Genomic DNA, 10,741 nt, shown 5'->3' with positions numbered 1-10,741 from the left:
CAGGCATAGAGTTTATTGGCCAAAAATCTATGGAATTAACAAAGGATAACAACTTGAATAAAGACTGCTCATCACCTCCTTTCTTTTCTTTTTTTCTTTTTTTCTTCTTTTCTTCTTCTAATCTCGTTGATCCTCGTATTGAGACACTCTATGAAATCACAACAAAAACATAAAACAAACACAAGGAAGTGATGATCAAACTCTATAATTAAGCTTTATCAATCAACTCTATAAGCTCCTCGTGCTTCATTTGCTCAACAATCGATCACTCTATTCTTAACAACCGTGATGACATCAACTCCTTCAATTGTTGATAATTGGTGTGCCACCACAAAAGTAGTGCTTCCAACCATGACTCTATTTAGTGTTTCTCGAACCACGTGCTCGAGCTCGGCATCCAAAGCGCCCGTCACCTCAGCGGGCAATAAGATGTTGGAGTCCTTTAAGAATGGCTTTCATTGTTGTCATCTTTTCTTTCAAATACCGTACCTCCTCTTTTCCCAACATTGGTGTTGCATGCTTGAGCCAATCTAGACACGAGCCTATTTATGTTCGTGTTTTCAGCTACCACTACATTCTTCTCTTCACATGCTTGTTCTTGCTTGGCGTGGGTAATATCCACACGTATTGTGTTATTAAATAGCACGAGTTATTGGCTCACCAACCCCATCTGTTGTGACTTATTAATCAACTAATCTTCATTTTCTTCTCCACATATGTTCTCCTCTTCACATACAAGCCTTAAATATATATATATATATATATTGAATGAACATCATGTCTTCCAAATTTTTTTTAGGACTCTTCAAGATTGGAGTTGTTAAAACATGGAAGTAAGGTAGTGTTTGGATGGGGGTAATGGTTCCCCCCTTGTGGGAACCATTACCCATTCCCATGTTTGACCTATTTATTAGGGTAGTAATCATTACCCATGGGGGGTTACCATTAACCCCCATGGGTAATGATCCATTCCCCCCCCAAATTGGGGGAATGAAAATTGATTGAGGGTAATGGGTATAAAATACTCATTTTACCCCTACACTATATATTAATATATTAAATAAATATAAATATATTAATATTAAAGTAATTAATATTTAATCATATAATTATGTTAATTAAAGAAATAATATAAATGTATTAATATTAAAATAATTAATAGTTAATTATAATAATCATATAATAATTAATAGTTAATTATAATAATCATATAATAATTATAATAAATATTTATATTAAATATAAATGTATTAAATATTTAAATAATTAATATTTAATTATAATAATCATATAATAATTTTATTAAATAAATATTTATTTCAAATATAAGTCATAAAATAATTAATAAATAATTTAAATAATTAATTATAATAATCAAAATTTATTTAAAATATTTTATAAACAACAAAATTGATTTATTTATATTAAGGGCATAAAGGTAATTTTTACATCATATCTTTTTCATTATTTTTTTCAATTCCCAATAAATTACTCTTCTACTTTACATTCGATGAATTCCTCTCCAACTAAAACACCTTTTTCATTATCATCCCATACACATTCTTTTCCCTCGCCCTTCATTACTTTATTCACTCTCATTCTATTACAGTAATCCAAACGCACACTAAGTGTTCATTGGCCCATTCCTCGGGATATATTGGAATGGAGCCCATACATAGATTAGTGGAAATATGTTCTTACATTTTTCATTATGAAATATATTCTTTCTTTGTTTTTTATCACAGTAAGGTCTTTTTCAAAAGGCTCATTACCAGTAAAAGCAAATGCTACCTTATCCCCATTTCAATTTGAATTTGGAGTATTTTTCAATTTTTAAAAGCAGTAAAAAGACAACAAACTGTGGATCCTTTCAAAGATTAAGTTTTAGTTTTTAACATTCAATATATATATATATATATATACCAGTTAGATAGATTAATTGTGTTGGCTTTAGAGATTTCGAAGAAGAAGCAATGCACTTCCCTCCATTTTTCATTTTTCATATCTATTCTTCTGTACAAAACATTCTTATATACATGATTGTATAAAGTAGGCTAACTAAAAGGAACAAAAATAACAAAAGGAATAGAAAGAAAACTGAAACAACAATAGCAAACAAACATGCCAAAATAGCCAAGGCATTTTTCACTATTTCGAGGCACATGTGATGAGGCTTGATTTATCCTTCTTTTACTGGAATTTATTCTAGAGCAGTTGGGTCTAGGCCGGGTGACAATGACATCCTAACATGTGACCTCACAGCTTCACTTAAGTATCACAAGAAACCCCGTGGGACAAGTTTCACCTAGATTACAGATTACACGATGAAGATTTTTGATCGAAACACACTTAGGGTGGTCAAGCAATCAAGCAGCGACTCGGAGTGGGTCAACCAGGCGACAATGGAATTTTAGTCCTGGGCACCGTGGCCTCACTTGGCATCATAAGAAACTCCCCTATGGGTGAAGTTCGGCAGAGTTTGCACAACCGAATCAAGGGTTTGATCTTGATCTCTCAAATATAAATTGATGGTAATTAGATAAAATAAAGCTACCAAACTTTGAGATTTGGAGGAACCACAGAAGGAATCAGGGATAAGAGATTAAACAGGAGGTAAAACCTCAATCACTTCTTGTTGAGATTTCAAGGACCTCTATATAAGTTCACAAGGAGAGATAATAGTACTCTCTCTCTCTCTCTCTCTCTCTATATATATATATATATATATTCGAGGAAGTTCAGTGAGCGTGCATGCCCCCAAGTTGCCATGAGGATAAAATTGGATGGTAATTAGGAGTATAATGCTTGATGGGCCGCCATCAAATATATCTTTAGATCCCATTCACTTGGGGTAAAAGTGGATAATTAACCAATACCTCATTGAAAAAAGAAAGTTATAAAAAGATCAGGGGCATACAACTAGGAATAGATTAGACAACAAAAAAAAAATGAAAAAGGAATACATCATCTTTGTCCACTTGGCGTGGAGTCCAACTAGAAGCAACACCGAGAGATTGGTGGTGTCCTTGAGATTAATTAGGAGGTGTCATCCATCCAAGTGACAAACTGGGCAGGGATGATATCAAGGATCCAGGTGGCAAATTCTCAAGATCGCTCACATGGGACCCCGACTACAGTCTCCTTGTTACCATAGTCACCTAGTCCTTTAGCTTGGCTCTTTTCGCTTTAGGAACTATAGAGATCCATAGTAGAAACAAGTGATTAGTTTTAATGACCCTAATATTGGTAAAATAGTTTGAAATTTAAAAACTATCACCCGTTCTAGCCAAATTAATGTTCTAAACAATTAATAGCCCATGATAGAGTGTCCTAGGTGCCTCAAATCGATGGATTTAAACTGTTCCTCTAAAAGTCCCATAGATCATCCCATGACATGGGGAGTTGAGAAAGCTCGAATATATATGTGCCCATAGTGATTCCATAGTTGAACGACATAAGCACGGTGGAGGGAGAGATGATTGATAGTTTTAATCCCAAAATAACAAAATACGGAAATAATAGTTGGGAACCTATTACATCCCTTGATAGTAAGGTTATTAAGTGTGAGAATCTTATTATCTTATGCTAAATAGTTGAAAATACTAACCTTTGGAGGACAAGGACAACACCAAATTATCAAGGTTTCACTGTTGCTTAATCCATCATTGTTGAAACAAAAAAGGAAAAGCAAAGGGAGAAGGTCTCAAACAAAATCCATTGATTTATAAATTAGGATCCATCTCTAATTACAGGGAAATGCAGGAGTTGAAAGCTAGAAGGCAATCCATGATCTCATTCCAAAAGAAAGACCTACTTTTGGGGAATGTGTGATTAAGATTGTAGGTAAGACCATGTTGGACGTAGTTGAATATGATAATAGGATCCCCACACCAACAAGTACCATTCACAATTTATCACCACCACTTGCCAAGAAGGGCGTTATTAAAATCTTAGAGGTTCAATATTCTCCATCCTCCTTGATTTTGGGATTTGCATAGTCACTTCAAATTAAAGAGACAATAACTAGTGCTATCTATGTTCAGTCTCGCCAAAAAAAATTTTGGCGTACCATATCAATCACCTGTGTGACCCATTTCTAGAGCTTGAAAATAGACATCCAGCAGGTCAAGACGGAGGATAAAACCGAGTTGAGGAGAGGCAGACTCCCACCTAGGGATAACTATCTATTTTTCCTTGAGTAGAGCCAACCTCTAATAGCGACGATAACCTTTGTCCAATCTTCACATAAGAGGCCTCTACCAAAAAAAGGGACACCAAGACATATGAGTGGAAGATGCCCGGGTGAGTAATTCAAGGCTCGAGCAGAGGAATCTCTAGGTTTTGCCCAACTAAGAACTTCCTTTACTAATACAGATAGGAACAAGTATGGGGTTATTAACCCACTACAGTAATAGACATAGCTATTTAGGGAGCTATTTATCAGAATAGAAACCTTAGAGGTAAAACTCCAAGGCAAAAATTTGAGTTCAACTACCATATAAAGACCTTTTTTTTGCCCCTAGATTGATTGGACAACCCATATTCAAGCAAGTTATGTGGGTGAATTTTTTTTTTTATTTCAAAGAATATTTAAAAATCTTGACAAAGGGATTTCCAAATTAAAAATTTGTAACTATTGAGTATATATATATATATATATAATAAATTTGGATAAGTATATGAACTAGTAACTATTGAGTTAGGAGAGATTTGAATCCTGAATTTAAAGAGAATAACTACCACTATCCTATTACATAAGTGGTTAATATATATTTATATATATATAATTTGCCTTTAAAAAAATTAAGAAGAAATATAGAAAACACATTACATTCAAACAAATTAAGTTCAAGAGGCGGAGCTAGAATGTAATGCCACCAGAGATGCATAAACTCCATTAGGCAACTCTCTAAGCTCCTCATGCTTCCCTTGCTCAACAATCACTCCATTTTTAACCACCGCGATGACATCAGCTCCCTTAATCGTTGACAACCGATGTGCCACCACAATAGAAGTCCTCCCAACCATGACTCTATCCAATGCTTCTTGAACCATACGCTCAGACTCAGCATCTAAAGCACTAGTTGCCCTCATCGAGCAACAAGATCTTGGGGGTCCTTGATGATGGCTCTCGCTATCGCAATCCTTTGTTTCTGGCCACCAGACAACTGAGCTCCTCTCTCGCCAACATTGGTGTCATACCCTTGAGGCAATCCAGACACAAACCTGTGCGCATTGGCCACCTCCGCTACCGATATAATCTCCTCTTCGGATACTTGTCCTTGCTTACCGTAGGCAATGTTAGCATGTATTGTGTCATTGAATAGCACTGGTTCCTGGCTCACCAAACCTATCTGTTGTCTTAACCAACAAATCTTCAAGTCTTGAAGTTTAACTCCGTCGAGTAAGATCATGCCAGAATCTGGATCATAGAACCTCTCTAGCATGGCAATAACAGTAGATTTCCCACTGCCACTCTCACCAACTAATGCGACAGTCTAAACAAAAAAAAAATGAAACCTGGATTAATGAATTATAACATGATATAAAAATAGCTTATATATATGTATGTACCTTTCCAGAGGAAATAGTTAAGCAAAGGTCTTTGAAGATTTGAACTTCAGGTCTAGTTGGGTACTTGAAGCTAACATGTTGAAACACAATATTGCCTTGCACATTTGATAATGTGACACCCTCGTCGGTGCTGGAGTCAATCTTGGACTTGTGGTCAAGAATCTCAAAGATCGAAGCGGCTGAATCCTTAGCTTTGTTGGTGTCTGTACCGAAAGCGCTGGATTGTGATACACCTGAAGCTGCCATTGTTAATGCGTAAAACACCTGCCATCATGAATTATTACATTAAACTCACAAATATTTATTTTAAAATGTAAGGAAAATAGTAGAATATATGGAATATATAGAAAGGCCACTCACTTTGAAGACTTGGCCGAAAGTGGCGCTCCCATTATGGATGAAACGAGCTCCAGCATAGAAGCAAATGGCGTAACCAACGTACAGCACTGCGAACGAGAAGCCAAACCCCAACCCGCTAATGATCCCTTGTCGGACTCCATTTCTCATGGGACCTTCGCATTTCTTCTGATACGCTTCCATCACTCTCGTCTCAGCACAAAACGATGCCACTGTCCTAATGTTTCCAACTGCATCATTTGCCACCTGACTTGCTTCTTCATACTTGACCTGCAAACTCAAATTCCTCCCTATCCCAATCAAGCTCTCACGTGGAATGCAATTGTTAAATTCTCAAGAGAAGTTACCTTTGCATCTGCACTAAAACCCTTGAGAGACTTCATCTGAGCGTACCCTTGCAGACAGAGTAAAGGAAGCAAGGCTATAACTATAAATGATAGCTTCCAGTTGGCAATCATGGCTATCACAAGCCCAGCTATCACCATAGACAAGCTGTGAACCATCATTGATAAGCTATCTCCCACAATACTCCTCATTGTCGTAGCATCAGCGGACAACCTCGCACCTATGGCCCCACTGCAATGGGAAGGAAATTCAATATGTGCACAACATTCAATCTAACTCATTGAAAGAAATTATCAAAATAAAAAGGACCTAGAATGTGAGGGCTCATCAAACCAGCTGATCTCTTGGTACACCACCCTCTCAAATGAAAGAGAACGGATCCGCTCAATCAGCTTTTCCACCAGCCATGCCAAAAAGGAAGTGTTGCGTAGGTGATACCACGAAACATATAAATCCCATGGCCAGAAACCTTAATGCCCAAAGACTGGCATGCTTTCGAAGCTCATGTGGAGGTTCATAGAATGTTTGTATGGCACTTGATAACAAAAGCCCAAATACTGGGAGTGTCAGTCCACCAATGGCAGCTGCAATAGATCCTAGTGCAAGAACTAGTGCCTCTGGCTTGTTCAGAGATGCCAGCCGTTTGATTGAGACTTGTTTGCGAACCCCACTCTCATCTTTTTCTATAGGTTTCTTATGATCATCTTCTCTGTTGTTATTCTGAGAAATTACTGTGGAGCCTCTACTTGTTAATCTCCTTGTAGATTTATGGCTCTCTGATCTGACTATTGGGTGTTATTGTGTCATTACTTAAAACCATATGTTTGTGAATGTTTATAGGGCTCTTCTTCATCATACTTTTGATTTTCTTGCATTCTAATGAGCTGGGAATAGGCTCCTTCAGGATGATTGATCAAATCAGCATGTGAACCTGCTCAACATGCATGCAACTCATTAAAACTAAAAGAAAATAGTGCATAGATTGCAAACTATGGAATTAAGAAAATTAAAAGTTTACCTTGTTCTACTAGTTTTCCTCTGTTAACAACTGCTATTGTATCAGCATTTTTCACTGTACCCAAACGATGAGCTACGATAATGGTGGTTCTGTCTACCAAGACCTTGACCAGTGCTTCTTGAACTATTCGCTCTGATTCTGCATCTAGCGCACTAGTAGCTTCATCCAGTAACAAGATCTTTGGATTTTTCAAGATTGACCTGGCAATCGCAATTCTCTGTTTTTGCCCACCAGAAAGTTGTGTTCCATGCTCACCCACCATGGTGTCCAGACCCTGTGGAGAAAAAAAGGAGTCACTAATAACAACAGATTGCATGAAAGCAACTAGATGAAAAATAAGAAGGTTATGTATACATTGGGCATCTTGTCAATGAAATTTGCAGCATTAGCAAGCTCAATTGCTGTCCGGATTTCCTCAGGGGTTGCGCATTCCTTTTCCATATGCAATATTTTCTCTGACTGTCATCGTAAATAAAACTAGGCTCCTGGCTTACAAGTCCAATCTTTTCTCTGATCCATTTAAGACTCAAGTTCTTTAGGTTTACACCATCAATCAGGACTTGACCACTCAGTGGATCATAAAACCTCTCCACCAAACTAATCACAGTGGATTTTCCACTGCCACTTTCCCCAACTAAAGCCATAGTTTTGCCACTAGGTACATGCAGTGAGAAACCATCAAATATCAGATGGTCTGGCCTCGCTGGGTAGCTAAAAGTTACATCTTCTAGATCAATATCACCTTTTATATCTTCCAACACCATACCATTTGTATCATAAGCATCAATTGCAGGTTTTCTCTCAATTGTCTCAAACATTTTATATGCTGCAACTTGCCCTTCACCAAATGCAGTCACGCAGGGTGATGCCTGACCAAGAGACCTGCATGTAAATCAAGTCCATAAATTGTTATTGCTTAAAGAATTTCATTTTGATTACTTGAAACTACTCTAAAATCTGGAAAAAAAATTACACTCACATTCCACCTGTCATAACTGCCATTATAATGTTAATGATTGCACCACCATTGTATCCTTTTTGAAGAATCAGCTTGCCACCATACCATATTGCCAGTGAATAGGTGCTAAAGACACTCAACCATACAACACCAATTCCTATGCCAGAAGCAATCCCTTGATGAACAGTAGATTTGTATGCTACTTTAATAAATTGGTTGTATTTTGAAATGGCTAGCTTCTCGCCAGTAAATGAAGCAACCTTACATAAGTTAAAGAGAGGAAATAATTATCTAGTTTAGACCATTAGTAATTGAACCATTATTAACGAAACATGCACGAAGGCTTGAACTTACTGTTCTCATTGCTCCAATTGTTTGTTCAACAACATTTCCTGCATCAACATATGCAGTTTGACCCCTGGTTGACAATCTTGATATAATTACTGAAAGGATACCACCAGATATTACAATAAGAGGAACTGAAGACAGCAAGACAAGTGAGAGATGCCATCCTCTTACAAATGCTATTATGAAGCCTCCAAAAAATGTGGTCAGAAGCTGTATGAACTTTCCAACCTAAAATATCAAGAAAAAAAAAATGACGAGTAAGATAAAGGGATCATATGTCAAATGCTTTTTTAACAACCTTATGTCAAACATAACATGGACATTCAAATATAAATGAAACAAAAATATATTGAGCTTCAAGACATTTATTTAATTATCAAGGAATCACCTTCTCACCAATAGCTTCTTGAATGAGAATTGTGTCCCTTGACATTCTTCCAATCACTTCTCCGGTGGTTGTTTCATTATCAAAGAATGCTATGTCTTGTCTCAGTATAGTTTTCAAGTACAAACCACGAATCCGAGCTGCTTGCCTTTCTCCAGTAACCATCCAACATGATACCTCTGCATTAATTTTTTAATAAACATTAGGCTCTTGTTAGTATCTGTTTTACACCATAACACTGATAAAAGAACCAAATAATCTCTTTTAAACAACGGTTAACATCATTTCAAATAATTGTTATATTGATAAACACATTGGTAATTGCATTAATCATGGAAATATTAACAATAAATCTGCAATAGAGTAGTGGTGTTTCATTCCCCTCCCAAGTCAATGGTCAAAGCTTAGAAGCCTCACCGTAGCACGCCCACATTTTGTCAAAGAAAAATTAAAAAAAAAAGACATTGAAAAAAAAAGAAGAAGAAGAAGAAAGAAAGAAGATAGATAAATAATAGCAACATTCAACATTGTGCTATGAATGATTTTTGTTTTTATGTATTACATTATATTTACTTTTAGAGAAAAGATAAAAGACCATTCATCAACCTCAAAATGAAGAAAAGAATATAGTAAATTCTCAAATCAACAAAAACCAAAACCTCTACACAACAACTTTACAATCACGAGATCTATACTAAAAAAAAAAACAGGGCAAATATGAAGCATCCACTGCCAAAACCCCCTTAAAAGTGCCAGAATCCATGGATCCACAAAAGCACTAATTAAAGGAAATTTCATGAAACTCCAATTCAAAACATAGGCCACGTCTTGTAACAATCTTGGAGAGTGAAGAATGTATGAAATGTATTCACCATATTTTTTATATCAATAAAGTTATGATTTGTCTACTTTAAAATTTTTCTACTATTATATCCATAATGTCATAAACAAATGGACTTATCATAAAAGTGATATTCCTATAATTGAATGGATTAAGCATATTGAAGATAAAATTCCTTAGTAGATGTTGTTTGACAATGATATATGTAGTCTTAGTTGATAAAAGTAAAGAAGATATCAACTTAAATTTAGAGATATGGAGAAATACTTTACCAGCTAAGGGCTTTAATTTAAATAAAATAAAAATAGAATATTTGAAATACAATTTTTATAATAAAACAAGTGCACATGAAAGAAAGATTAAAATGAATGATACTAAAATCAGTACAAGTAAAATGTTTGATATTTAAGTTCTATAATCGAAGATGATTAGGAACGTGGAGAAAATGTCACAAGTAGCTAGGATTAAGTAGGTTGGATAAAATAGAAGAGAGCTTTTGGAGTTTTTTGTGATTATAGAATACTTCTTTAAATAAAAAGGCTAGTTTAATAAAATGGTTGGTGAGCTAGACATTTTTTTTTACAAAGGCGACAAGGGTGAGTTATCTAGAATGCGCCCTCACCTTGTGGGTGCATGTGAGGGGGGTGCAACATCATCCATGAGTTAATTCAGCCAACGAGGATTCAAATGCTCATCACTTCCACACCACACGAGGGACCCATATTAGTGTTTTTAACCACTTGAATTAAGTGACTTTGGTGAAACAACATACTTAAAGGAATAGGCGTGACTAAAATGAGAATATTGAGATGAATGTCAAGTATTGTCGTAAATAACTAATTAAGAAATGAATTTATTCAAAATAAATTAAGAGTAGCACCTGTTATTATTAAGTTAAGATGGAATCGTTTAAGA

The 10,741-nt window shown here is 35.8% G+C and overlaps 2 pseudogenes; one reads left to right on the top strand and one right to left on the bottom strand.

Moving 5' to 3' along the window:
* The window catches only part of LOC120260124, a 2,487-nt pseudogene extending 2,478 nt beyond the window's left edge, over window positions 1-9 (top strand).
* Window positions 10-4,717: 4,708 nt separating this feature from the next.
* LOC120261170 overlaps window positions 4,718-10,741 on the bottom strand; it is a 7,775-nt pseudogene continuing 1,751 nt past the window's right edge.

This window comes from Dioscorea cayenensis, chromosome 5 (assembly GCF_009730915.1).
Source record: "Dioscorea cayenensis subsp. rotundata cultivar TDr96_F1 chromosome 5, TDr96_F1_v2_PseudoChromosome.rev07_lg8_w22 25.fasta, whole genome shotgun sequence".
NCBI lineage: Eukaryota > Viridiplantae > Streptophyta > Magnoliopsida > Dioscoreales > Dioscoreaceae > Dioscorea > Dioscorea cayenensis.
The sequence above is the reverse complement of the archived record's forward strand: the minus strand, read 5'-3'. Positions and strand labels throughout refer to the sequence as shown.